The sequence below is a fragment of the Colobus angolensis genome, unplaced genomic scaffold (genome assembly GCF_000951035.1).
Source record: "Colobus angolensis palliatus isolate OR3802 unplaced genomic scaffold, Cang.pa_1.0 Scaffold296, whole genome shotgun sequence".
In the NCBI taxonomy this organism is placed as follows: domain Eukaryota; kingdom Metazoa; phylum Chordata; class Mammalia; order Primates; family Cercopithecidae; genus Colobus; species Colobus angolensis.
In genome coordinates this window covers 1,375,725-1,402,464 of record NW_012116221.1, presented here as the reverse complement: position 1 = coordinate 1,402,464, position 26,740 = coordinate 1,375,725, and positions in this window count along the sequence as shown.

The window sequence follows — 26,740 nt, the reverse complement described above, 5'->3', positions numbered from 1 at the left end:
AGGGTCAAGTGATTCTCTTGCCTCAGCCTCCTGAGCAGCTGGGATTACAGTTGCCTACCACCAGGTAATTTTTGTATTTTTAGTAGAGATGGAGTTTCACCATGTTGGTCAGGCTGGTCTCGAACTCCTGACCTCAAGTAATCCACTCACCTTGGCCCCCACAAAGTAATCCCCCACAGGGGTTAAAGGTGTGAGCCACCCTACCCGGCCCCAACACCATTTTTAACAGCAGAATTTCATACTAGACACTTTCTTAATATTATTTTATCGATGTGAGCATTCATCTCATATAGATTCTTTTTCTTCCAAGCCTTCAAAAAGACTCTGACTGTTCATTTATGTTTTTATAATTATACTAAAGTACTAGAAACTCGAATGCTGCTAGATTATGCAAGAAAAATGTAGTTTCCAACAACCTTGTGGAGAATAGATGAGCTGTGTGGAGTTTATGACTGCCGACAGTGTGTGGGATGACCCACGTGAGACCAACGCCATGGCAGACTTCTCTGTGCTGTTGGTGTTGGTGCATGCTACCTGGGAGAACCACTGCAACTGTGTGCTCTGTGTGTGCTGGATCCAATAACCCAGACACCATCCCAGATGAACAGCTCTTATCCAAAGGTAAACTAATGGCACTGACAAGGCCTAAAACAGAAAGATGAAGCCAAAGAGACTAAGAGAATCAGAAAATTTAATAAAGATTTGAGGTTATTTTAAGCGGTTGTTTGGAAATACGAAAATACGGCTATTTTTCCCACTGCATTTTTTTCTTTTAATGTTGACAATGTGCCAAAATTCTTTCTTCCTTACAATGAGACTTACTTGACAAATGCCACAGTTGATTTGAGAAAGAATTGATACTTGATGCTCAGGAAAATGAAAATTAAGTTATTTACATGTCTTTGTACCTAGATTTTAGCTATGTGATTTTAACTTAAAAATCCTCTAAGTTAGATGCAGCAAACCACTGTGGCACATGTATACCTATGTAACAAACCTGCACGTTCTGCACATGTATCCCGGAACTTTTAAATTTAAAAAAAAAAAAAGATTACATATAATGGTGTCAAAAAGATCCTCTAAGTTAATCTTGTCCTTGCAATTTTTCACAGTTAGTTCAAAAAACAAAGTAACTCTAATGGGAAAATAAGCTTTAATATAAAATTTTTTAGTTATGCTGTTGTGTTAGTAAGTATATTTTCCTAAAAATGAATATTTTAGGTGTTGGGGTAGTTAAGAGGAGAAAATATATTGTCACTGTTGTTTGACTAGTTCTCTTGAGTCACTGTAACAATCTGTCAATTATTAATTGAAATATTCCTTTCAGTCTTCAACCATGGCTCGGTTGACATGGTTTATGAGGCACAGTAAAATGTCTAAGAACAGTTATTCCTAAACATTTCACTGTGCCTAACTGAACCTGAAATATTAAAACCCGTGACAGAAGCAAATATTATGATTACTGTTGTACAGAAATATAATATTGTATTTTTCAGGGTTTTATGACCCTATAATCAATTTCTATTGATAGATGAATTATAAATATGAATTGTCAGAAGGCAATACACAGACTTATTTCTCTTATTCGATACTGTATCTATAAACATTAAGGCATTAAAACAATTTTTAATAGCAACAGCAAGAGTAAATATATATATTTACTTGATTTGTTTAGTATCCAAATTGGGACTCCAAGCAGGGTAATGAAAATATAACAGCAAAACTTAATTACTTTTCTTTTTCTCCTACGTGTCTACCTGATGATTCATTTATTTTATCATTTTTAGTATGGAAATCTCATTTTTAGCATAATATGATTTAGAAATATCAGATGTATTCCTGTGATCATAAAAGGAACTACAATGAGACTGATTGGGTGTAAAGTTGCACTCTCATGGAACTACATTTCAGGATGTGGCAGATTTGAGAATTGTAGATGAATTTGCTGCCTGTTCCCTGATAAAACTGTGTTCAGGGTGTCCAGGCTTTATGTCCCATTAAAGGCAGTAATGAGTGCCCTGCCACTTTAACTCACCCTCAGGGTCCTATTGGAAGCATATCGCATGTGATTATTTCTCATATAATGATACTCACCTTACACCTATTAAGAACATGGAAAATCAGTTGAGCTGTGTTGAGCTTTGTCCACCCTATAGGCAAACACATGCCTTGGAGCTCGATGATTCTGAGGCAGAAGTTTTGGCATCGTACTGCGAGCCTGCTCTTCTTCCAAACGTGCCACACGGATTGAACACTGTGCGAAGGACAGCTGAGGTTAGACAGGAAATATCTCAACAGCTATCAGTCAGAATGGGGTCACCTTTAAACTGTAGAACTAGGAACAACAGAGTACCATCTCCTGTTTTGAATAGCTATGTTTTTAATAAGATTTTTTAAAAATTCTGGGTTAAGGGATACACTTAATAATTCAAGAAAAATTGTGAATTAATATAAAGAAATTAAGGAAGATTGAATTGAATTAAAAGAAGACATACAAAGATTTTTATGTTATATTGTCACATTATACATAGTAAATATTTACTATATTTATTTACTATAAATATATACTATATATAATATGTATTCATAATATAATATAATATATACATATTATATATGTCATATATATTATACTCTATATATGGAGAGGGAGTAAATATATATGGGATGGATTAATATGTTCTTTCCGAAATTATGGATAATGTATTCCTAAGTGTTGAATTTGAACTTCTGAACAGCATGATCATGTTTCTTTTTTTTTTTTTTTTTTACACAAACCACTTGTAATGGAGATTCCAAAAAGAACACTAAAAACAATCATTAAATATCCCTTTCCTTGCTTCTCAAGACATGCAGCCATGAAAATGAGTAGAATCATTGCTTCTTATTTGTTATGGGCTGACAGTACACACAGCAGTGTGCTAATCATTTGTTTTCTTAGGGGTGTGTGTGTGTGTGTGTGTGTGTGTCTTATCAGTTATCATTCACAGGGAGAATAAAGAGTTCCTGTTTTGCTAGCATAACGAGTTAAGGAACTGGAGAATGCTTTGTATTTGTGGACATTTCTATTGTTTTGTTCTGCATTTTTTTTACATTTTTAATTTAAAAAAAATTTGTGGTAGTGGTTATTTCTCACATGGGTCAAAAAGAGAGAAAGCAATAAAACTTTCATGAACTCATGAAAGTTTTACAGACCCTGCAGTGCCTGGAGGAAGAGTTGCTGCTGTGACTCCCTGCAGTAGTTCTGGTTGGGTGGCATCTTATTCATTATGGAAGGAGGGATTGGGGATGAGGATTGGAAAGGGACAAAGGAGATGCCAATGCCACATGCTGAAACGCTCCCAGGACAAAATCCAAGGTCCTGAGAGAAAGCTTCTATGTTGTCACGTGTAACTTCGCAAACACTGAGGAGAAAGGCTGTGGCAATGTCAGCAGCAGCCCGTCATGCGGGAGCATTTAGTGTTAACTAGACTAAGGGTTTGCAGTATTTTCAGATCAACACTAAAATTTTTGGTAATCATAACTCTTAATTTGACATTTCAAAATAATTCCACTTATGTTAAATTTATTTAATCTTTTGTGATTTACAAGTTTCCCTGACTATATAATACATCTGGTAACTTCCACCAAGAAATTAGGATTGGTGGTGGTGGTGGTTTTTTGAGACAGAGTGTCGCTCTGATGCCAGGCTGTAGTGCAGTGGTGTGATATCGGCTCACTGCAACCTCCACCTCCTGGGTTCAAGTGGTTCTCCTGCCTCAACCTCCCTAGTAGCTGGGATTACAGGCACCTGCCACCACACCCTGCAAGGTTTTTTTGTATTTTTAGTAAAGAAGGGGTTTCACCATGTTGGCCAGGATGGTCTTGATCTCCTGACCTCATGATCTGCCTGCCTTAATCTCCCAAAGTGCTGGGATTACAGGCGTGAGCCACCGCACCTGGCCCTGTTGTCAGTTTTTAAGAGATTAAAGTCTTGCTCTGTCACCCAGGCTGGAGTGCGGTGTGCGATAGCGGCTCACTGCAGCCTCAAACTCGTGGGCTCAAGCAATCCTGTGCCCTCAGCTGGCTGAGTAGCTGGGACTACAGACGTGCACCACCACACCTGGCTGTTGTTACTTATTTTGAACAATGTAGACATGGCCCTAATTAATATAGAAGGTGTTTGTGTTTTACTTATTTCTAAACCTTACTACTGAATACATGCTTTTGAATGACAATAAGAAATCATAGAAAAAGAAAGGAATACATGACTGGTGGAATAAATGACCCGTAGTTCTCTTAGCTGTCCACAGGGATGTGATTCATACAGCAAAGAGAGCTACAGGTCACAGAATAACACTACTGTCTGAGAAACATTTACCAATTTAAGGTAGCGAATGACAGGCAGTTGAAAGAAATCAGGATATGCCACCCAAAACATGCAACTTTGGCACAAGAATTATTTTAAGCTGAAGGTGTTTGAGTTCATGAAATCCCTTATCTTATTACTCATATTAAGGAAATCTTAGGTATTTTATTAATGGTCCTCTTCCTAGGAACAACTATCATTTTCTTTTTTAGAAGAAGAGAAGTCATCACCATACTCACGTAGAGATTTTCGTGCACTCTCATATCTACTGTCTATTCTAAGGACCCATTTATCTTTCCAGAAATTCATCCCCTTTTTCACAAGTACTGTTTCTCCCTTTTCCTTTCCCCTACTAAGTTAGATTTGGAGACACTGATAACCACCCTTTGAGTTACTGACTATTAAGTTTCTTCCATGTGTTTTGGGGATGCACACGCTAATAAAATTAGTGTGCTTTTCTCTTGCTAATCTGTGCTATGTTAATCTGATTTGCAGGGATTCAGTGGGAGAACCTAGAAGGGAGAGGAAAAATAATTTTTTCTTCCACTATACAGTTAACTTAAATCATAAGAGACCTAAAAATTGTAAGAGGTTAAAAGAATATTGTGGCCAGTTGTTATGCTTTATGTTTCTATTTCACACCTAAATAGAGCTTGCCTTAAGGCTGTTTAATTGCTTTTGAATATTCTTTTCTATTATTGTTAATCTCAGCTTTAGGTAGAATTGTGAAATGGCATTTTACCACAACATAGCTGCTTACTATTGAAACAGGAAAGTTTCCTCATCCCCGTCACAGGACATATGACGGGTGTGGCTCGCTCTCTCGGTCGCCTTGCTGCTCACATCCCTAGTGGAAGCATGCGGACGGGCAGGTGCAGAGGCCCCAGGGAGCACTTGTGAGTTCCGGCCCCATGGCAGCGTCTAGGGATGGTTGTCTGTGGCTCTCAAAGCTTTTGATTGGTTATCTCAATTATAAACCTTATCTATAAGAAGGCAGAATGGAGTGAGGCTAAACGTAACTGGTAAAGTAGTAGCAGTCACTTAAATGAGCTGTAGAGAGGAATGGTTAGTATTGTGGGTAGCACAGTGATCTTGTTCTTAAAATTAATGCAGTAGTTTTACTTTGTCTGATATTATTAGAGTCTTAGAGTAGCCATGTCTGAACTTATTATTCTGTGACACTTTTTATGTTTAATAGAAGAATGGCTTTGTGGGCCAAGCCAGCTTCTGAATGTCAGAGACTATTGTTTTTTCTTTTCCTCACTCGTCATATCAATTTTTATCTTGCATAACTCTACCAAACTTCTTTTTCTTTTTTAAATTGAGGTCTAATTTACCTGTGGTGAAAGTCATGCTTTGTAGTATACAATTCTGTTAACCTTAAAAAATCTGTGGAGTCACGTAACCACTACCAAGACCAAAATACAGAACAGTTTCATCACCACCCCAAATTTTCATCTTACATCTTTGCAGGCCACTTCTTCCTCCACTCCCAGCCTGTGATAATCACTGTTTGGTTTCTCAGCTCCATAATTTGGCCTTTGCCAGGGTATCTTCTGTAGCTATAGTCATACAGTGTGTAGATTTTGGAATCTGGCTTCTGCTGCAGGCCATCAGAAACTACTTAGGGCCAGTGGTTTGGGAATAAGTAGAATTTACCAAGATAGTTGTAACTAAAGAAAGGCAGATTATTAGAGAACATAGGGAAATATGTTGCAAGGGAGCAATGGGGAAGTTGGCAAGAGAGGATCTAAGTGCAAAGAGACAAAGGTTTGCTGTGAGGTTTTATAGGATGGTACTTCAGCTGTGTGCTGAAGAGGGCTTTGTGTAGTACTGATTACACCAAGGTTGTAGTAAGCTAACTTGTCATTTTCTGCCAGCCAAGGGTCTGGTGATGGCTGAGCACAGAAAGTGAGTTATTTGCACAGGAGGGCTGTGGGTCCTGGACTAGGAAGAAAGGCAGACTTCTAGGTTACCTGCTTTCTCTGTTTGCTGTCTCTTGGTCCCTCCAGCCTGAGTCCTCTTCCCTAATTGGGACTCCACAGCTTCTTTCATGTGAGAATCATCTATACCACTGCAGGCTCATCGATTTTCAGTGCTGAATAGTATCCCATGGCATGGTGACCTGTGCATTGCAAACACAGTTTTAGTTCAGTAATTATGCAGTTCAATGCTGTGTAATAATCACGCTGCAAACATGATTGTGAATTGAAATTTCTATTCACATCTAGTTCTAGGACAAAATCTTTTCTGTGGTTTGGCTGTGTCCCCACCCAAATCTCATCTTGAATTGTAGCTCCCATAATTCCCACGTGTTGTGGGAGGGACCTGATGGGAGATAATTGAATCACGTGGTGGTTTCCCCCATACTGTTCTCATGGTAGTGAATACGTCTCATGAGGTCTGTTGGTTTTATAAGGGGAAGCCCCTTTCCCTTGGTTCTCATTCCCTTTTTGCCTGCCACCGTGCAAGGCGTGCCTTTCACCTTCTGCCATGATTCTGAGGCCTCCCCAGACACATGGAACTGAGTCCATTAAACCTCTTTTTCTTTATAAATTACCCAGTCTCTGGTATGTCTTTATCAGCAATTTGAAAACAGACTAATACAATTGTGTAGCTGAAAAGATGTCAGAAATGGTATTTGTAGTGGCTTGGGGAATAGTTTGCCTTCTCCCTGATTTTCCAGCTGTTTTCTTGCCCCTAATTAGAAGTAGAGGGCCTGGGTCAAACGTAAAGGATGGAGAGGATTTTACTGTCCCAAGTAGAATACACTTTCTTAACCATCATGCTCTACTGTCTCTCCATATCTACTACGCAGTTAAAATAAACTTTGGGTAGTTTGCAAAACAATAAAATTCAAAGTCAGACAAACTGGCATAAATTTGGGGGAATAATTAGTAAACTGAAAACACGAAGTGTTCATTCAAACTTTACACCCCTTTCTAAAACATGGGTGTAAACAACATCTCACAAATGGAATAAAAACCATTAAGACTCCAAGTGAATAACTAGTAGAGAATATGAACAGAGATGTCAAACATGGAGGAAAGTCATATGGCTAATACCATATGAAAAAGCTTTCATTTATGATCATCGAGGAGATAATACTAAACAACACAGTGGTAATATTTCCATCTACTAAAGTAGCAGTAACATTTTAAAGTATGTGCTCTGTGTTATGAGGATGTAGTGTAATAGTTACTCTAACAGCTCTGAGAAACAGGACTTTACAATTTCTTTTCCAGAAAAAAAGCCTGTTCTTCAAAATTCTGGAGATTGGCTTGATTTTTGCTATGCTTTTTAATGGTAAAATAAGCAATTGAGTAAAGATAATAATTAAATGGTCTAGTTAAAAATTACTTTTTGGTATTAAATATTATTTTCAGCTATTTGGAAACAAAATATGAATTTTTATTTTAAGTTTACAAAGGCCACATTCTTTAGTAGCAAATAAAAATTGTGATAGAGCTAGACAGTCATGAACATCTTCTATCATATTCATACGTACACTACTTTGTTGCGAATTTTTTTACCAATTTTTTGTTTGTTAAACTCTTGCAGTTAGAGACTTCGTGTTAATAATCTATTTCTCATGGACTACTCATCACTTTCTGCCTATGTGTGTATTTCTGCTGCCCCATCTGCTAGCATATTTCTCCACTGTTGTTGGTTAATTGTCCTTTCTTGATGACTCAAGGATTTCTTTTAGGAATTCTAGATATTCTCCCCTTGCCTGCCATCCCTCAATCTCACTAGTGACTCCAGGTTTTTCCAGAAGTGCTCACTTCTCCATCTTCATAGAAATCCTTAGTCCCATTATACGGTATCCTATAACTTTAAGGGACAGCCTTTGTGTCTTAGGACACAGCATTGTCATGTCCCTAATGTCTGTCACACTTGAGGTGACATAGTCGTGCTTCTGTTTGAAAGACTGTAGGGTACAGAGCCTTAAATTCACATATATGGCAAACATCAAATAAACTCATGGAGTTCATATAACGATCCCTCACAGAGATTGAAAACACGTGTCCTCAACTCACCAGAAATTAGATAGTAATATCCTGTGAACCCTTGTGATGTGACTTGGCTGTGTCCCCATCCAAATCTCTTCTTGAGTTGTATCTCCCATAATCCCCATGTGTCGTGGCAGCGGTCCTGGGGGAGGTCACTGAATCATGGGGGTGGGTTTTTTCTATGCTGCTCTCTTGCTTGTGAGTAAGTCTCACAAGATCTGATGGTGTTATAAAGGGCAGTTGCCCTGCACACACTCTCTTGTCTGCTGCCATGTAAGATGTGCCTTTGCTCCTCTTTTGCCTTCCGCCATGATTGTGAGACCTCTCCAGCCATGTGGAACTGTGAGTCCATTCAACCTCTCTCCTTTATAAATTACCTAGTCTTGGGTAGTCTTTATTAGCAGTGTGAAAACAGACTAATACACCTTGTTACGAGACTGACAAAAATGCACATGTGATTTTTCCACAAATGTCTTCATAGTGACCTACATGGCATTGAATTTAATGCTTTAAAAAATAATAATCATACAGTAGAAACAGATTTGCGTGTGGTTCTGAATAAAGAAATGAGGCAAATACATTTTTTTAAAAACTGCATCATTTCATCAATTGACCATTTAAGACAACAAATTCTAATGGGTAGCTTTTGAAAAGAACATAAAGTAAATCTACTAGAATGTAGGCTTCACAAATTCATACATTATTGTTTATTTTATTTTTAATGAATTTTCAAAGACTAGAATTTTTTCTGATGCAAAGTAAGTGATCAGTAAATTGTATAAGTGTTTTGTAAGTTGTAAATTTACAAAATATAAAAGAGAATATGTAGTGTTATGGTAATTCTGGCTATGTGAAATTCAGTTCACAATTTATATACTTTAATTATATGCTATATAAAGTATCTCACTATATTTAAAATTATTATATTAGCATTTAAACTCTCAGAAGAAATTAAACACTTGAGGGAAATAACATCAAAACCACAACAGATTTGAAATATTTGGAATGACTTATTTTAAGCACAATATTATAAAACAATTTCTCTTCTAATAAATAGAGAAAAACTAGTTTGCCATTTTAATAACATCATTATAAGTAGTCAAATAGGTCTGCTAGAGTATGTTTCTAATTAATTTTTACACGGAAGACAAAGTAAATCATGCATCTCACAGATGCACTGTGTTTTCTTAAGGCTTTTGCTTGGTGTTTTCTTCTCAATGGACAAAATATAGTGTATGTCCTATCATTTTATTTATTTTTTGGTACTTAAACATAGTTAGGTTAACTTGTGACAAAAATTTTTGAAGCACTTATTGAGGGACTCTATATATGTTTTAACATATGTATTACAAAATTCAACATTTTAATTTTCTAAGGCACTTATTTTTAATAAAATTAAAGAGTTGTGCAACCATTACCAAAATCAAATTTTACCACATCTCCATTATTACTCCCCCCAAATTCTTCCTGACTGTGTGTATAATCCCTAGTCCCACCCACATCCCACTAGCTACTTGCTGACTCCAGGGATGGACCCCTCTGGACTTCCATTAAATTGAATCATGCGATATGGGGGCTTTTGCATCTGGCTTCTCTAATTTAGCATAATGTTTTTGAGATTCATCTATGTTATAGCATGTATCGGTACTGCTTTTTTTATTGCAAAATTTTTGTGGCATGAATATACATATTTTGTTTATCCATTCATTGGTTCATGGGCATATAAATTGTTTTTGAGTTCTGGTTTTTTTTTTTTTGGAGACGGTGTCTAGTTCTGTCGCCCAGGCTGGAGTGCAGTGGCGCGATCTCAGTTCACTGCAAGCTCCGCCTCCCGGGTTTACGCCATTCTCCTGCCTCAGCCTCCCGAGTAGCTGGGACTACAGGCGCCCGCCATCTCGCCCAGCTAGTTTTTGTATTTTTTAGTAGAGACGGGGTTTCACCGTGTAGCTCAGGATGGTCTCGATCTCCTGACCTCGTGATCCACCCGTCTCGGCCTCCCAAAGTGCTGGGATTACAGGCTTGAGCCACCGCGCCCGGCCTGAGTTCTGGTTATTAAGAATAAAGCCATAATATTTGAATACAACCTTTGTGTGGACATTTGTTTTCATTTGTCTTGGGTCAGTTACTAGGAATGGAATTGGTCCTGTGATAAATTTATATTTAAACTTTTTTTTTTTTTGAGATGGAGTTTCACTCTGAACCCCAGGCTGGAGTGCAGTAGCTCACTACAACCTCTGCCTACCAGGTTCAAGCTATTCTCCTGTCTCAGCCTCCCAAGTCAAGTAGCTGGGATTACAGGTGCCCACCACCACACCTGGCTAATTTTTTGTATTTTAGTAGAGACCGGGTTTCACCATGTTGCCCAGGCTGGTCTTGAACTCCTGAACTCAGACAATCCACCCGCCTCGACCTCCCAACGTGCTGGGATTACAGATGTGAGCCAACACACCCAGCCTATATTTAACTTTTTATAAAACTGTCAAACTGTTTACAAAGTGGCAGTACCATTTTTACATTCCCACCTGCAGTGCTGAAGATGACTGTTTCTACATACCGTCACTATAACATTTGTCATCGTGTATCACTTTTCTTATAGCTACTTTCATTCTTGTTAATCAGGATGTCATTGTGGTTTTAATTTTCATGTCCCAAATAACAAATTATATTGAGAATATTTTTATTTATTAGTAATTCATATACCATTTTTGGTAAAGTGTCTGTTCACGTTTTTGGCCCATTTTCCCATTGGGACTTTTGTGTTCTTATTGTTGAGTTGTAGAAGTTATAATAAATTCCAGAAAAAAATGTATTTTATCTGAAATATAATTTGCAAATAATACATCTTAATCTGTGACTTTTCCTTTTGTTTTCCTGATAGTGTCTTTTAATAGTGTCCTTTGACGTATAACCATTTTAAGTTTTAGTAACATCCAATTTATTGTTTTTTCCATTTATAGGTTATGATTTTGGTGTCAAAAAGAGAATTTTTTTTTTTAAGGGACATGGTCTTGCCGTATTCCTCAGGCTGGTCTCGAAATCCCGAGCTCAAGTGATCCACTCACCTCGGCCTCCCAAAGTGCTGGGATTAGAGGCATGAGCCACTGCACCTGGCATCATATCTTAGAATTCTTGACCTCACCCAGAGTTACAAAGATTTCCACCTATGTGTTTTTCTAAAAGTTCTATAGTTTAATACTTACATTTAGGTCTATGATCCACTTTGAGTTAATGTGAAGTAATATAAACTCTTATTTTTGTATGTGAATATTCAGTTGTCTCAGCATCAATTTTCTAAAAGACTGTCCTTTCCACCTTAAATTGCCTTGGCATCTTTGTCATAAATTAAATTTAAATGGAAAGATTTGTTTCTAGACGTTGATCTGTAGATATACGCCTAAGGTGTAAGAGGGAAAGGATAGTCTTTTAGAAAATTGATGGCCTTCCCATATACATTTTAGACTCTGCTTGTCAATTTCTGCAAAAACAAAAGCAGAAGCAAAAACAAAAACTCTACAGGGACTTTGATAAGGGATTGTGTTGAATCTATACATCAATTTTGGAATAAAGTGTCACCTTCACAATGTTGAGTTTTCCAAACTATGAATGGGGTGCAAGTGGTTTTTGGTTAAATGGATAAATTGTATAGTGGTGAAGTCTGAGATTTTAGTGCACTTATCACCTGAGTAGCGTACATTGTGCCCGATAGGTAGGTTTAAAAAAAATCCCTCACCCCCTCGCACTTTCCCTTCTGAGTCTCCAGTGTCCATTAGAACACTCGGTATGCCTTTATGCACGCAGAGCAGAGCTCCCACTTACAAGTGAGAACATGCAGTATTTGGTTTTCCACTCCTGAGTTACTTCACTTAGAATAATGGCCTCCAGCTCCATCCAAGTTGCTACAGAAGACATTATTTTGTTCTTTTTTTAAATGGCTGAGTAGTATTTCATGGTGTACTTCTACCACGTTTTCTTTATTCACTCAATCAGTCCATGGACACTTAGATTGGCTCCGTATTTTGGCAATTGTGAATTATCTTGCAATAAATCTACACAGATAGGTGTGTGTGGTTTTTGTTTTTGTTTTTATATCATGATATAAAAACATTTTCTTTGGCTAGATACCCACCAGTGGGATTGCTGGATTCAGTGGTGGATCTACTTTCAGTTTCTTGAGAAATCTCCTTACTATTTCCCACAGGGGTTGTACTAATTTCCATCCCCATTGGTAGAGTATAATCGTTCCATTCTCACCACAGCCAACCCAATATGTTGTTTTGGTTTGTTTTGACTTTTGAATAATGGACATTCTGGCTGTGGTAAGGTGTTTCTCTTTATAAAAATGTTCTTTCATTTTTCCCAGCAATGATTTGTATTTTTCAGATACAGATCTTGTACTACTTATATTACATTTTTATGCCATTAGGAATGGATTTGTACATTAATTTTGTTTTTATGTTATGTATTGGTAATATATAGATGTTTGTTGGCATTGGTGTACTGCTTGAATCCACCTAACTTGCTAAACCTATTTATTATTTCCTGTTGCATTTTTGTAAATTGCTTAGGTTTTTCTTCCTAGAAGATCATGTTGTCTGGGAATAAAAACACTTTGATGATTTCCCTCATGGGCTGAATGGCCCTTACTTCCTTCAATTGCCTTTTTGTACCCATTGAACTTCTGTTACCATGTTCAAAAAAAGTGGCAAGTCAGTGTCATGGCATTCTTTCTAATTTTAGGGCTGACACATTAATTCTTTTACCATAAAGTATGATGTTAATTGTACGTTTTTTGACTGTCCTTTATCATATTGAAATATTTCCCTTCTACTTCTAGCTTGTTGAGAGATTTGACAATGAATGAGTGTTGGATTTATATGGAATATGTGTTAGACTTTGTAAAATGATTTTTCATCTGTCAAGATGATCATGTGGATTATGCCCTTAGTTTTATTAATATAGTGTCTTAAGTTAATTGAATTTCTAAATTTTAATTCAAATAAAAATCACATTTCTAATATAAACCACTCTTGATGTATAATTCTTTAATATTTTACTAAATTTGGCTTGCTAGTATTTTGTCATGAATTTTTGCATTGACCTTTATGAGAGATCTTTGCATGTAGTTTTCTTTCCTTGTTACACCATTGATTTTTGTTATTAAATATGAGACTCATAGAATAAGTTGAAAAGTGTTCCCTCTATTTGTGCTTTCTGGAGGAGTTTGTGAAAGATTGGTATTGTGTCTTAAATGTTTGATTGAATTCCTCTGTGACAGGCCTGGAGTTTTCTTTGTGGGAAAAATTTTAAATCTTAACTGAATTTCTTTATGGTTTGTAGTTCTGGTTCTATTCATATTTTCTATTTCTTCCTGAGTTAGTCCTAGCAACTTGTGTCTTTCTAAGAATTTGTTCATTTCATTTAAGTTGTCTAATTTGTGTGGATACAGTTTTTCATATTATTCCTTTAAAGTTCTTTTAATTTCTGTAACATCAGCAGTAGCATCCAGTCTTTCATTTAAGTTCTGGGATACATGTGCAGAACGTTCAGGTTTGACACATAGGTATACATGTGCCATGGTGGTTTGCTGCACCCATCAACCCATCATCTACATTAGGTATTTCTCCTAATGCTATCCCTCCCCTTGCCCCCTACACCCCGACAGGCCCCCGTGTGTGATGTTCCCCTCCCTGTGTCCATGTGTTCTCACTGTTCAACTCCTACTTATGAGTGAGAATATGCGGTGTTTGGTTTTCTGTTCCTGTTTTAGTTTGCTGAGAATGATGGTTTCCAGCTTCATCCATGTCCCTGCAAAGGACATGAACTCATCCCTTTTTTCTGGCTGTATAGTATTCCATGGTATATATGTGCCACATTTTCTTTATCCAGTTTATCATTGATGGGCATTTGGGTTGGTTCCAAGACTTTGCTGTTGTGAATAGTGCTGCAATAAACACACGTATGCATGTGTCTTTAGAGTAGAATGACTTATAATCCTTTGGCTATATACCCCGTAATGGGATTGTTGGGTCAAATGGTATTTCTAGTCCTAGATCCTTGAGGAATTTCCACACTGTCTTCCATAATGGTTGAACTAATTTACACTCCCACCAACGGTGTAAGAGCGGCCCTATTTCCCTACATCTTCTTTAGCAAGTGTTGCTTCCTGACTTTTTAATGATTACCATCTAACTGGCATGAGATGGTATCTCATTGTGGTTTTGATTTGCATTTCTCTCATCACCAGTGATAATGAACTTTTTTTCATATGTTTGTTGGCCACATACATGTCTTCTTATGAAAAGTGTTCGTATCCTTTGCCCACTTTTTGATGCGGTTGTTTGTTTTTTTCTTGTAAATTTGTATAAGATCCTTGTAGATTCTGGATATTAGCCCTTTGTCAGATGGATGGATTGAAAAAATTTTCTCCCATTCTACAGGTTGCCTAGCTAAAATAAATAGAAAGGTTCTCAACTGTAGATGTTATCTGTTATATGCCAGTAAAGGATGTTATTGTCAGATGATATCTGACAATATCTGCCTTTTGATTGAAGTGATTTGGTTTACATCTAATGTAGTCATTGAGATGGCTGGACTTACATCTGCCTTTTTGCTATTTGTGGAATGCAATTAATTCTATTTCCACTGTGAAAACGTCTGTTTTCTTTAAACTTCTTAACACCCACATAGTATTTATTCGGGGTCCTTGATTGTAACTGACAGAAACCTGAATGAGTTGATAAACAGACAAGTAAGCAAAAAGGGATAAATTTGCCCACATTACTAGAAGGTTACCTTCACTATTTCTAAAGGCTAAAATGATGCATAAGTTGCCTATTTCTGTTCATCTTTGCTATTTTCTGTATGCATTTATTTCAGTAGCAACACAGGCTTATATCCTACTTGATTGCTGCAATATAAATGTTTATATTTTTCCCAAATTTGAGCAAAAATCCCAATAATAATAAACATTGGCTGTAACTTTTTGCTAAGTCCATCACTATGGCCATGGGGGATGAAATAATCTTTTTGGTTAGGCATGTATCAGTAAAAATCACAAGAACCAAGAGATATCATAAATGCCTGTGGAAGCCACAGCTTCCTCAAAAGCAAATAGATAATGTATTTAAAAAAAAAAAAAAAAAAGGATGCTGGGCTGGCAGGAACAACAGCTTTTTACTATTCTGCTTTCATGGTATGGTACTCTCCCACTCTTAAGTGGGATTTTCTTCTTCAGTACTGACAGAATCTAAGGGTTTATGGAGGAGTCCTGGCTAATATTGCCTACCCAAATTGTTCAGTTGCTCTTGGAGTAAGATCAGCTTCTTGAAGAGAGTTCCAGCAGTTTCCATAAGGTATTAAAATCTTATGTTTCCACTGGAATTGAAATGAGGCCAAAAGTGACAAATTGCATCCCTGAAATGTTTTCACATATGTGTATGTGTGTACTACGTGTGCATGGACACACAAACACAAACACCCATATCCATATTGATAACCTACCCCACATGTTCTTCTTCTAATATGACCAACACCTGTACTGTGAAGAACAGAGGTCTGTTTTCTTCCCCTTGAATCTGGGTGGGAATTATGACTGTTATAGCAGATCTCATGCTTTGTGATTTCTGTAGCTAAGTCATAAAACCAACACCACTTTTGCCAAATCTGCTCTTTCTTTCTCCCACTTGCTCTTGAAGGCCAGGCACTATGTTGCAGGAATGTCCAGATCACACAGAGAGGTTGTGTGTGGGTGTTCTAACCAACAGCACCACACCAAGAGCCAAGTGCTAGACAGGAGATAACGAGCCTGTAAATGATGGCAGCCCCAGACTCTGAGAAGCTCCACCCAACGCCACGCGGAGCAGAGCCAAAAAATCCCCCTGAGCCCCTCCCAAACTGAGGATTTGTGAGAAAAATGAATGTCGTCATTATTTTAAGCCATTACACTTTGGATGATTTGTTAGGCAGTCATGTTAACTCTAACTAAAGATATGTTATTTTTAATAACGGTCACTCTCTTGAACGTATACAGTTCTGCTATAGGATCATATGAAATCTTATGAAAACTTAGTCTCTTGATTACTTTCCATGTGAAACTTCAGGATAACACAGTTCACAGCTAAAAGGCTACTGCGACTGACTTTTAAAAGGGGAAAATAAGACTTGGTATGCGTTAATAGTTTGATTTATATGTTTTAGCGTGATCTCAAGGTTTGCTGCAGCAAATGTTTTGCATATGTTTATCTGGAAAAGTGAAAGTCAATGTGAATTGTTAAAAGTCTCAAAAGGATGCCTGTGTCTGCAGCAATCAAAGGCAAAATATGTGCTTCTAGTATGTAATCTCTGACAGGTTAGTGTCTCTAAAAATATACCCTCGTTTCACTTTGGCATTTACTACTAATCTCCATTAAAGCAATTATTTAAATTTCAAGAGTCTTCATTTTGGGAGGAGTAATTTAGCAATGTATTTCAAATTAGTTATTTTAAATTTCAGAAGTCATTTTTTTGTATCAACTCGTCTCTCTAAAAGTTATCTGCAGATTTATTACTTTCAGAAAACTTGTTTTTTTAGATAAAAGTGATTTGCTCTGTAATTGACCTGGTGTACCCTTAATAAAGAAAACTATTAATAGTTTTTTTTCAGTAATTAGGATACTTATGAGTGTCCAGGTCTTTGGAAAGATAAATGACTGAACAAAAAGACCACTGAAAAAAGCCAGATATGATGAAAAATATGATCCTTTCCATTACATCATACAAAAGACTCTATGTGCTCACTGAGGTGGGGAACAAAGTGAAAGTTTATTTTAATTGAATAAGCTACTTATAAGCTGTCTTTCTTTAAAGATAATGTGGGCCAATAATAAAACACAAGGCTTCAGGTTTACAGAATCAGATTCTAAAATCTCCTCACAGAAGCATAATCAACTATCAACAAGAGATGTTTGTAAAAATAAAATTGAATTATAGTAAATTATTTTATATTTCTGCCAGGCAATGATGGCTTGTTAACATTCAACACCCTGATATCAGAATCTTAAACAAGAGGCACAATTTATGAATTAATAAATGTCATGCTTAAAAATATATCTTTTTAAAAAAACTGTAGTTGACTGGGTGTAATCCTAGCCACGCCTGTAATCCTAGCACTTTGGGAGGTTGAGGCTGGTGGATTGCCTGAGGTCAGGAGATTGAGACCATCGTGGCTAACACGGTGAAACTCTGTCTCTACTAAAATTACAAAAAATTAGTCGGGCGTGGTGGTGGGCACCTGTAGTCCCAGCTACTTGGGAGGCTGAATAGGAGAATGGTGTGAACCTGGGAGGTGGAGCTTGCAGTGAGCCAAGATCATGATGCCACTTCACTCTAGCCTGGGTGACACAGCCAGACTCTATCTCAAAAAAAAAAAAAGAAAAGTAATTTTATATTTACAAATGTTATAAAACTTGACAAAAATTAGACTACTCACAAATTAGCTGATTGGAAGATACAGTTTATAAACTCTGCAACCTTGAACCTTGGAAATTGTCTGAAGAATATAGCTACCTGGAGTTCTGGCAGGGATCACAGCATAACTGGCAAATGTAAGGAGAAATGTATCAACTGTAAACACAATATACAGCTCTGCATCCTCCCTGCTGCACCAGCCTCCTTCCTGAAACGCACACATGCATGCAGCCATTCATAAACACACTCCTCAAATACATTCCACCAACGTGGCCATGGCTTACTTGTGGGCCTACCCAACTACTTGTCTTTCTAATCATTTGCACTTTTTCATCAAAATAAAGTGTATAATTTACAGAAATTATCAAACAAACTAAAGAGACTTATAGATGTAAAGCTTTCAAATCGTCACTAAGGAGAAGTACAGTAGGAGATCTGGGGCAGAATTGTTATACCAGATAATGATTATGGGTTACATAGAAGCTTTGTGTTAGGGTGAGAAAATACACGGTATGTTAGGCGTGACTAAGAGCCAAGATAAAGTACAAGAATGCAAGGAAAGATACTACACTATTAGAATAACTCTTCAACCTTGCCAAAATATGAGCCATGTTATGGGCTAATCATGAAAAACATTTTAGCAGACGTTGAACTAAACAAATATACCCCCCAAATATGTATATCCAAATAAATATAGGATATGGAAATGAAAAGGACAAGATATTGAAAAATATAGCAAAGTAAGTGGAGTTTCTACTAGTGGAAGGTTTTTGTGAGGATGGGATGGGGAAGTGGTGAACTGAAAAGTTTAGCAAAAGGAATTGGTGTCAGTAGCAATAAACCCAGAGCAGAGGAGGACGTTTGCTAGTGTTCTGTGAACTCAGCTTGGGAAACGAGCCATGAAAAGTTCTCTCAGTCAGGTATGAAGATGAAACTGATGATTTATCAATACCAGGAATAGAAAGAAATGGAATCCACAGCTGTTCTTAAGACTTATAAAGTGTACAAGTCAATGGGTGTATCAACTATTGACTTCATATCCAACCACAAAGTTGGAAAATCCTGATCTTGAAATATAAGTGTGATTTTATGGAGGTCACAGGAATGATGGGAGATGAATGATTGGAGCACTGAACAGCCCTTGATTTTCAAGCTAATGATCTCTACGTGAAGTGGAATGCAGGACTTGAATCCTTCTTTCCACTCATTCTGTCCTCTCCTGAAGCATAGGGAGAGGCCGTATCCATACAGTTCATCATCTGTGCCCAAGCAAGTGTGTGTGTGCCTGTGTAAGGCAGCGGGGCTCTGTGGAGGAATGGCTGTGTCTGAAGAGCCTCACAGAGAGCCCCTTGGTTTATCATGAATGTCATAATACTGTCTAATCCGTTCAATACACCTGCGTCTCTATGAACAGAGAGTAAAATCTGGGCAGTGTGACACTGCGCATTCCAGCCACATCAGTTCAGGAAAACCCTACCTTTGAATTCCAGAGAAAAAAAAAAGGCAGAGACAAATGGCTTCTATATAAACTTACCACGTTTTGGGACACAGCAAGACTCATAGCTCTTCTCTGTTTTGGATTTTCTTCTGGCCAACTTCAGTGTTTCTCTTCTTCAACTCTGAGATCTATACATCTGGGTTTGTTTGAACTTAATTTTGAGAACTTTCATCTTCTATGGAATCCCAGGACTTTTAGGTTCATTTCATGTGACAACGTGAACACTGGTTTATCTCATTCATACCCATTATTTGGCTTTGTTACCTGGTTCTCAACTACATGACTTGTTTGTGGACTCTGTAGGAGTATGCAGACTCGCTTTAGCTCTAGAAGTTGGCTTTAAAAACCTGACCTACTCAAGAGTTTGAGACCAGCCTTGGCCAACATGGTGAAACCCCATTTCTAGTCAAAATACAAAAATTACCCAGGCGTGGTGGCACATGCCTGTAGACCCATCTATAGGGAGGCTGAGGCAGGAGACTAGCTTGAACCTGGGAGGCAGAGGTTGCAGTGAGCTGAGATCATGCCACTGTGCTCCAGTCTGGGCAACAGAGTGAGATTCTGTCTCAAAAAAAAACAAAAACAAAAACAAAAAAACCCCACAAAATACCCTGACCTATACCATATCCATAAGCAAGAATGATTTGAATTTTTCTACAGGTATTCAGTTTCTCACAAAACAAAAGGCCTGAATACCTTTTAGACCAAGTGATTGTGATTGGACAAACACAGTACCTTTCCTTCTTTCCAGTGGCTTGGTGTAAGTAGGATATGATGCACAAAGATAGCAAGGGAAGTATCAAGTGAGAAATTCCAACAAATACTACAGGAGTTATAGGCAGGAAGTAAATAGATCCAGTCAGCATGGAAGATCTTCCAAGAAATGGGGTTACTTAGAGCCAATTTAGAAGGGCAGCTGCAATGCAGAGACTGGGAGGAGGCTGTGGGTAGTCTAGTTTTCCCCAAGTTTCATAAAATATATAAACATATAATTGTAATTAATAAATATGTAATTATGTAAGTATGACTATGTAAAGAAATATGGCATCTAAACAGAATATCATGTGAGTACCAAAGAGAGCCTATAAACACAGATATGTGAATAAGGGCCCTCCCAATGTGCGCGGCTGCCAGTGTGCAAGGTGGAAGCCAGTGCTCAGAAGGAACAAAGCAGCACTGTGTGAAAGGGCAGCAAGGAATGGAAGACAGTTTCAAAACCAACGTGCTCTGTGTGTGGAATGCTGCAACTGGGTAACGTAGGTTCAGAATGAGAGCATAATTAACCCTACCAATTAAGAATGATATGAAGATTATTACCAATAATCAAAGAGCATTTATTAAGCACATAATGTGTACCAAGAATTCTGCCAAGTGTGTATTATGCTTTGCCTCATTCACTCATTAAGAAAAAGCTTATGAAATGCAGAAAATCTGAAATGTAACAATACACTTTTAAATAATTTGGTGAAGATAAAATCTAAAAAGGAAGAAATGATAAAGCCCATGGGAAACATCCAGAATGTTACACCACAGGAAACAGACACACCCAAAATACCAAAGACATGTCAAGGATCATGGAGAGAAGCAAGCCTGGACTCAGGAAACCAGAAAGTCTTACTGCATAATTTAAAATCAATTAGAAATGATAGAAATATAAATTCTTGGCCTGACACAATGGCTCACACCTGTAATCTCAGCACTTTGAGAGGCCAAGGCAGGCAGATCACCTGAAGTCAGGAGTTCAAGAGCAGCCTGGCCAACGTGGTGACACCTCATCTGTACTGAAAATACAAAAAGTAGCCAGACGTGCTGTCTGAAGAGCACTGGTGAGGGTGTTTTTCTGTGGCATCATGACTCACAGCTTCCAAATGATGTTTCCTTTAAACAAATCAAGTTAGATAATAATAGAAATTCTAATCCTTAACAACGATTCCCTTATTTGCCAAAATGCCTTTTTCACAGATTTCCAATATAAGAAATTTTAATACTCCATCATAATAGTTTGTAAGAGGAATTTTTTTCACTTGGACATTGTGTAAAATAACAAAAACAAGTCAAAATACTTTAAAATTCTCTTTGACATTTTCTTTATCTTTAGCTTTTGTCCTTGAAAGTGGTTCCCTTTTCTCAGCGTCCTTTTCTTTTCCGTTCTGATTTCTTCCTCAGCTTGTGATGAATCTTCTCAGTAAATACTCCTGGAACTCTATGGCTTGCTTTTGCTGAGTTTTATCTCTGTACAGAGTGTAAATTACCTTCTTTTCTTCAATCTCAGTATTGCCCTGCTGTGTTCTCCAGCGTCAGCACTTAGTATTGCAGTCACACTGCACTTGCCTGTAGTTGATAATTTCATGGCACTGCTGTCACACCTGGGTGCTGATCAGATTCAATTCCATCTTTCCTTTATCCTGTATCTGTGTCTTCTATGTGCTTATTAAATGCTGTTCTTTTCTTAGTGGGTAACTATTTAAAGTTATACTGACTGTGTCTTCTGGAGAAAATTCTGAAGCATTTGGCTCTTTTCAAAAGATGCTATTGACTAAATCACAATGATTCTTTTACTTGGAAGATTTAAACTTTGGAATACACAGTTCATATTTGTGTTCGGGGTCAAGCAGTCATTTGCTTTCCCATAGCTTCTGAAAGAAATGTGTTCTTACTTCTCAAGGAGAATCAGTGGCTTAAGCCAGATATACAAGGCAAATAGAAATATGAACAAGAAACTCAGTACTTGAAAATTTTAAAATATTAAGTTGAAATTGTGGTTGAATTAGGAAATGTCTCTCTCCTTTTGCTGATTTTCATGTCCCCTTTATTAGTAGAACCAAGCCAGAACTATCTGGTGTATCCATGTAAGAAGAAGGCTTCTTCCAGATCTCTCTCTTCAAACATGTATTTAGTTATTTTACCATAAAGGTATTAATTATATATGTTTCTTGTAATTCAATGGTAGAAAATGTGTACCTTCGCAAATTCCCTACAACATTTGAATAAAAATTAGCAACACTGAAGGTCTTTGAGGGTTTTCATAATGTTTTAGCATTTTTACTTTTGCCTTATTTGTGTGTAAATATTTTCATTGTTGTAAGTCCAAGTCCTCTAATTGTTTTGAATCAAAAAATGGTTTGGCACAAAAGACTTGAAATATAAACACTTGGTTTCACGATCTATTTCTATGACTCAATAAATAACTGAGTGAGTTACAGCAAGTTAGTCGGGTTCCTAAAACCTTATTCCTTGTGTCTAAGTAGGGAACATGACACCTGCTACTCTTCATTTCAGTGACTCAAAATGAGGTCAGTACTGGATTTGCAAGCACACACAAAGTTTATGCAGCTTTTCATTAAGTCCTAAGTATAACCAACGACATGGAATGGTACTCCATTCACAAAATAGTCATTCGCGCCAGCATTGGAGGAAGATCTGCTGTGTTGAATAACAGGGTTAGTGTGGTGAAGTCGAGTGGGCAAGTTTCCCAGTGGATTCTCATCATTGGTCTTGTGTTTCTATTATTTTCACTTTGTGTTTCACTTTATGCAATTCAGTTTGGGAGCCTAACCACTGAATGAGATGGTAGTGTAGGATGCTGGAATTTAAACCACATTGCATAGTAGGAAGTTGTATGTGAATGAGAAAGTGACGTGAGAGGGCTTGGGAGCAAAGGGAGCAACGAGCTAAGCGGGCCCACTCGAGGGGACAGGCACCGCAGGGCAGCTAGCGTGGGAAAAGAGCGCGGAGGCATAGGCAAGGCCTGTAGGAAGGGTGAGAGAAGGAAGGCACCGAAGGCACCACGGTAGAAAGAGTCGCTCCTGGAAATGCACCAAGGTCTGAAAGGGTGGGTTCTATTTGGTGACAGGTGAATAATTTGATGTGGCTGAACTCTACCCACACAAACGACGGGAAAAAATGAAGAAGTTGGGGCGAGATGGTAATGAACAACTTTCTGATGCTTGTCTAAGACATTATTCTAACATATAAACAGTAAGAAAATGCTGGATACTATGAAGAAATATTAAGAAATATATAGTTGGTGAATATTTTTGATAAAAAGAGACTAGAAAATGGTAAAGGTTGGGAGTCAAGAATGTCTCTGTTGAGAGAACGGAAGGAAACCCCACCGTCGAGACAGGATGATTTGAGAGAAGAGCCCCAGGGAGGAGGACTCTAATGATTACCTTGGCTTCTGCCTTAATCCCTCCTAAGCCTACACGTGAGAAAGTTGAACAAGAAAGCAGGAGTCCTGACTAATCTCAAGGCTGATAAGAAGGACGAGGTGCAGGTGGGAAGCGGCTATCAGAGCTGGTGCCCCAAAGCCCGTTGTGTATGAAAACTGCTGTCTAACATGATAACCCATAATTTTTATGGGGATAAAAGTTGCATGTAAGTAATCAGGTGCAACATTTGTGAGTTAAGTGAAGTTAAATCTAATTGTAGAAAAGACAAAGAATTTACCTAATTTTATTTTATCTTTTTAATTCAGAGCAGTTATTTACTCTGAACTTGATGAGGAAAAGATGAGCAAATTCATATCAGAGAATACAAGATCCCCAAGATCTTAGATGCGAGTCATGAATTAGGTTCTTCTGTCTTTGTAAAATCCATCTGGAAACACTGTATTATTCTAAATAACTTTTTCTCTCTTAACTTTCTACCCAGTTAGAAGAGAAGGAAACAGTAGAGGCTGCTTTACCCTATAACCAAGTATTTTGGGAGGTATAAAGGCATGAAATAGAGGCATTTTCACTTATGGATGTAAAAGCTTATTTTAACATTTCTGCTACCGCTTCTGCCTTTCTTATTAATATGTATGAATGTATTAAGCTCTGATTATTGTCTTTCAATATAGTAGACTAGAGTCCCGTGCAACACTCCCTATGCTAACTAATGCCCTGGAAGAGTAATAGCAATAGATGTTAACACAACCAGAGTAGGTAAAAGTCAGATGGACCACACTCAATTTTAGCAAAATGTATGGCACTAAAACTCTACTGTGTTACTGGTGAGAGTGTAAAATGCTATACTTTAGAAAACTATTCAGCCATTACTTGTAATGTTACACATAGATCTAACTCGTGTCACAATTTCACTGCTATGTATTTATTCAAGAGAAATAAAAACATGTCAACACAGACATACACAAAAACTTGCACAAATATTTTGCTAGAAGTTTTATTTACAATAGCCAGAAACGGAAACAACCCAAGTACCTCTCAGTAGGAGAATGGATAGCAATATTTTTCAACAGTAAGAGAGTACAACCCTGTTCTGTACAACAGCATGAGTAAATTTTAAAAGTACTAAGTAAATGAAGCTAGATAAAAATTAATGCATTGAATTTTACGGTTTTTACATCAAGTTCAAAAAAATGCAGAAGTCATCTATAAGACAAACTAAATCAGTGTCTGATTTTGGAAGGGCAAAAGGGAGACGTAAAGGAATTTTCTGAGAAAACAAATATCTTGTATATTTTTAGAGTATTTGTTATTTGATTGTGTAAATTATCAACATTTATTGAATTGAATATTTTGGTCTTTTACATTTTACCGTATATAAATTTTACCAAAAGAAGATGATATAAAACCTGCCTCCAAGGCAAGAGCCAAAATAAACTCAAAACCATAAAAACATAAGTAGGCAGTGTTTATAGATATTTCAGCAGGTTGTACACCCCTGAAACTTAACCTTCTGTAGAACTGTATACAGATATGAGTGGTTAATATGAAGCTGGTGAGTATTCATAAGGTAATTAATAAGTTTTTAAACCTTGGAATCTTGAAATAAAATGTATAGCAATGTCTACTCACAAAAGTCATGCCCTGAAATCTACCCAAGATGAGGAAAGAGTATCTTTAAAGTAGGGAGGGTTGTTTTAAATAAAGGGATAGCCTGAAGAAAAACATTTATGGGTAGAAGAGTCAAAATCAGAGTGATATCAAGAAGGAAAGCAGGCTTGGAAAGAACTAGATAATGAAGAAACATCTGGCATCCTTATGGAGCGTGCATTAGCATCTCTGGCAGCTCATTTGTCAAGCTTGACTTTCACAAAACAATAATCATATATTATTAGAGTTTGGGGAACAGGAATCTCAGAATATGGGGTGGAACTGTTGGGGGCAATACTGTGCAGTTTTTTAATTTTTTAATTGATACCTAATAGATATATGTATTTTCAGGATACATGTGATAAATTGATGTATGCATAAAGATCAAACCAGGGAAATTGGGGTATCCATCACCTTAAATATTTGTCTTTTCTTTATGTGAGGAACATTCAAATTTTTCTCTTCTAGCTATTTTGGAAAGCGCAGTACACCATTGATAACTATTGCCACCCTACTGATCAAACTCCAGGTTTTATTTCTCTGGTCAAACTGCATGTTTGTACTTGTTACAGCCTTTTATCTCCCCTTCCCCACCACCCTTCCCACCCCCTGGTACCTACCAATCTACCCTCTATCTTTATGAGATATACTTTCTTAGCTGCCACAAATGAATGAGAGCATGTGATACTTGTTTTTCGATGCTTGACTTATTTCACTTAACATAATGACCTCCAGTTCGTTCCGTGTTGCTGCGAATGACAGATTCCATTCTGCTTTACGGCTGAATAACATTCCATTGTGTGTATGCATGACGTTTTCTTTATTCTACTGTTGCTGGGCACTTAGGCTGATTCCATATTTTGTCTATTGTGAATAGTGCTGCAATAAGCATGGGGGTTCAGATACCGCTTTGATTTATTGATGTCCTTTCTATTGGAAATGTACCCAGTAGTGAGATTGCTGGATCCTATGTTTACTTTCTGAGGAACTTCCACACAGTTTTCCATAGTTGTTGTACTCACTTACATTCCTACCAGCAGCATACAAGGGTTCCCCTTCTTCACGTCCTCACCTGTAATTATTATTCCCTTTTAGATATAAGTCATTTTAACTGGGATGAGATTATATGTCACTGTGGTTTTGATTTGCATTTCTCTGATGACTAATGATATTGAGCAATTTTTTTGTGTACCTTTGGCTCTTTGTATATCTTCTTTTGAGAAATGTCTATTCAGATCTTTATTGCCATTGATTTGTTAGAGCTCCTTATATATTCTGGTTATTCATCCATTGACACACGGATAGCTTGCAAATATTTCTCCCATTCTATGGATTGTCTCTTCATTTTGTCAGTTGTTTCCTTTGCTGCACAAAAGCTTTTTACCTTCATGTGATCCCATTTGTCTGTGTTTGCTTTGGTTGCCTGTGCATCTGAGGTCTTACACAAAACTTATTTCCCATGCCAGTGTCCTGGAGTGTTTCCCCAGTGTTTTCTTCCATTAGTTTCACAGTTTGAGGTCTTAGATTTACATCTTTAATCTATTTTGATTTAATTTTTGTATCTAGTGAGAGATAAGGGTCTACCTTCATTCTCCTGCATATGGTTGACCCAGTTTGT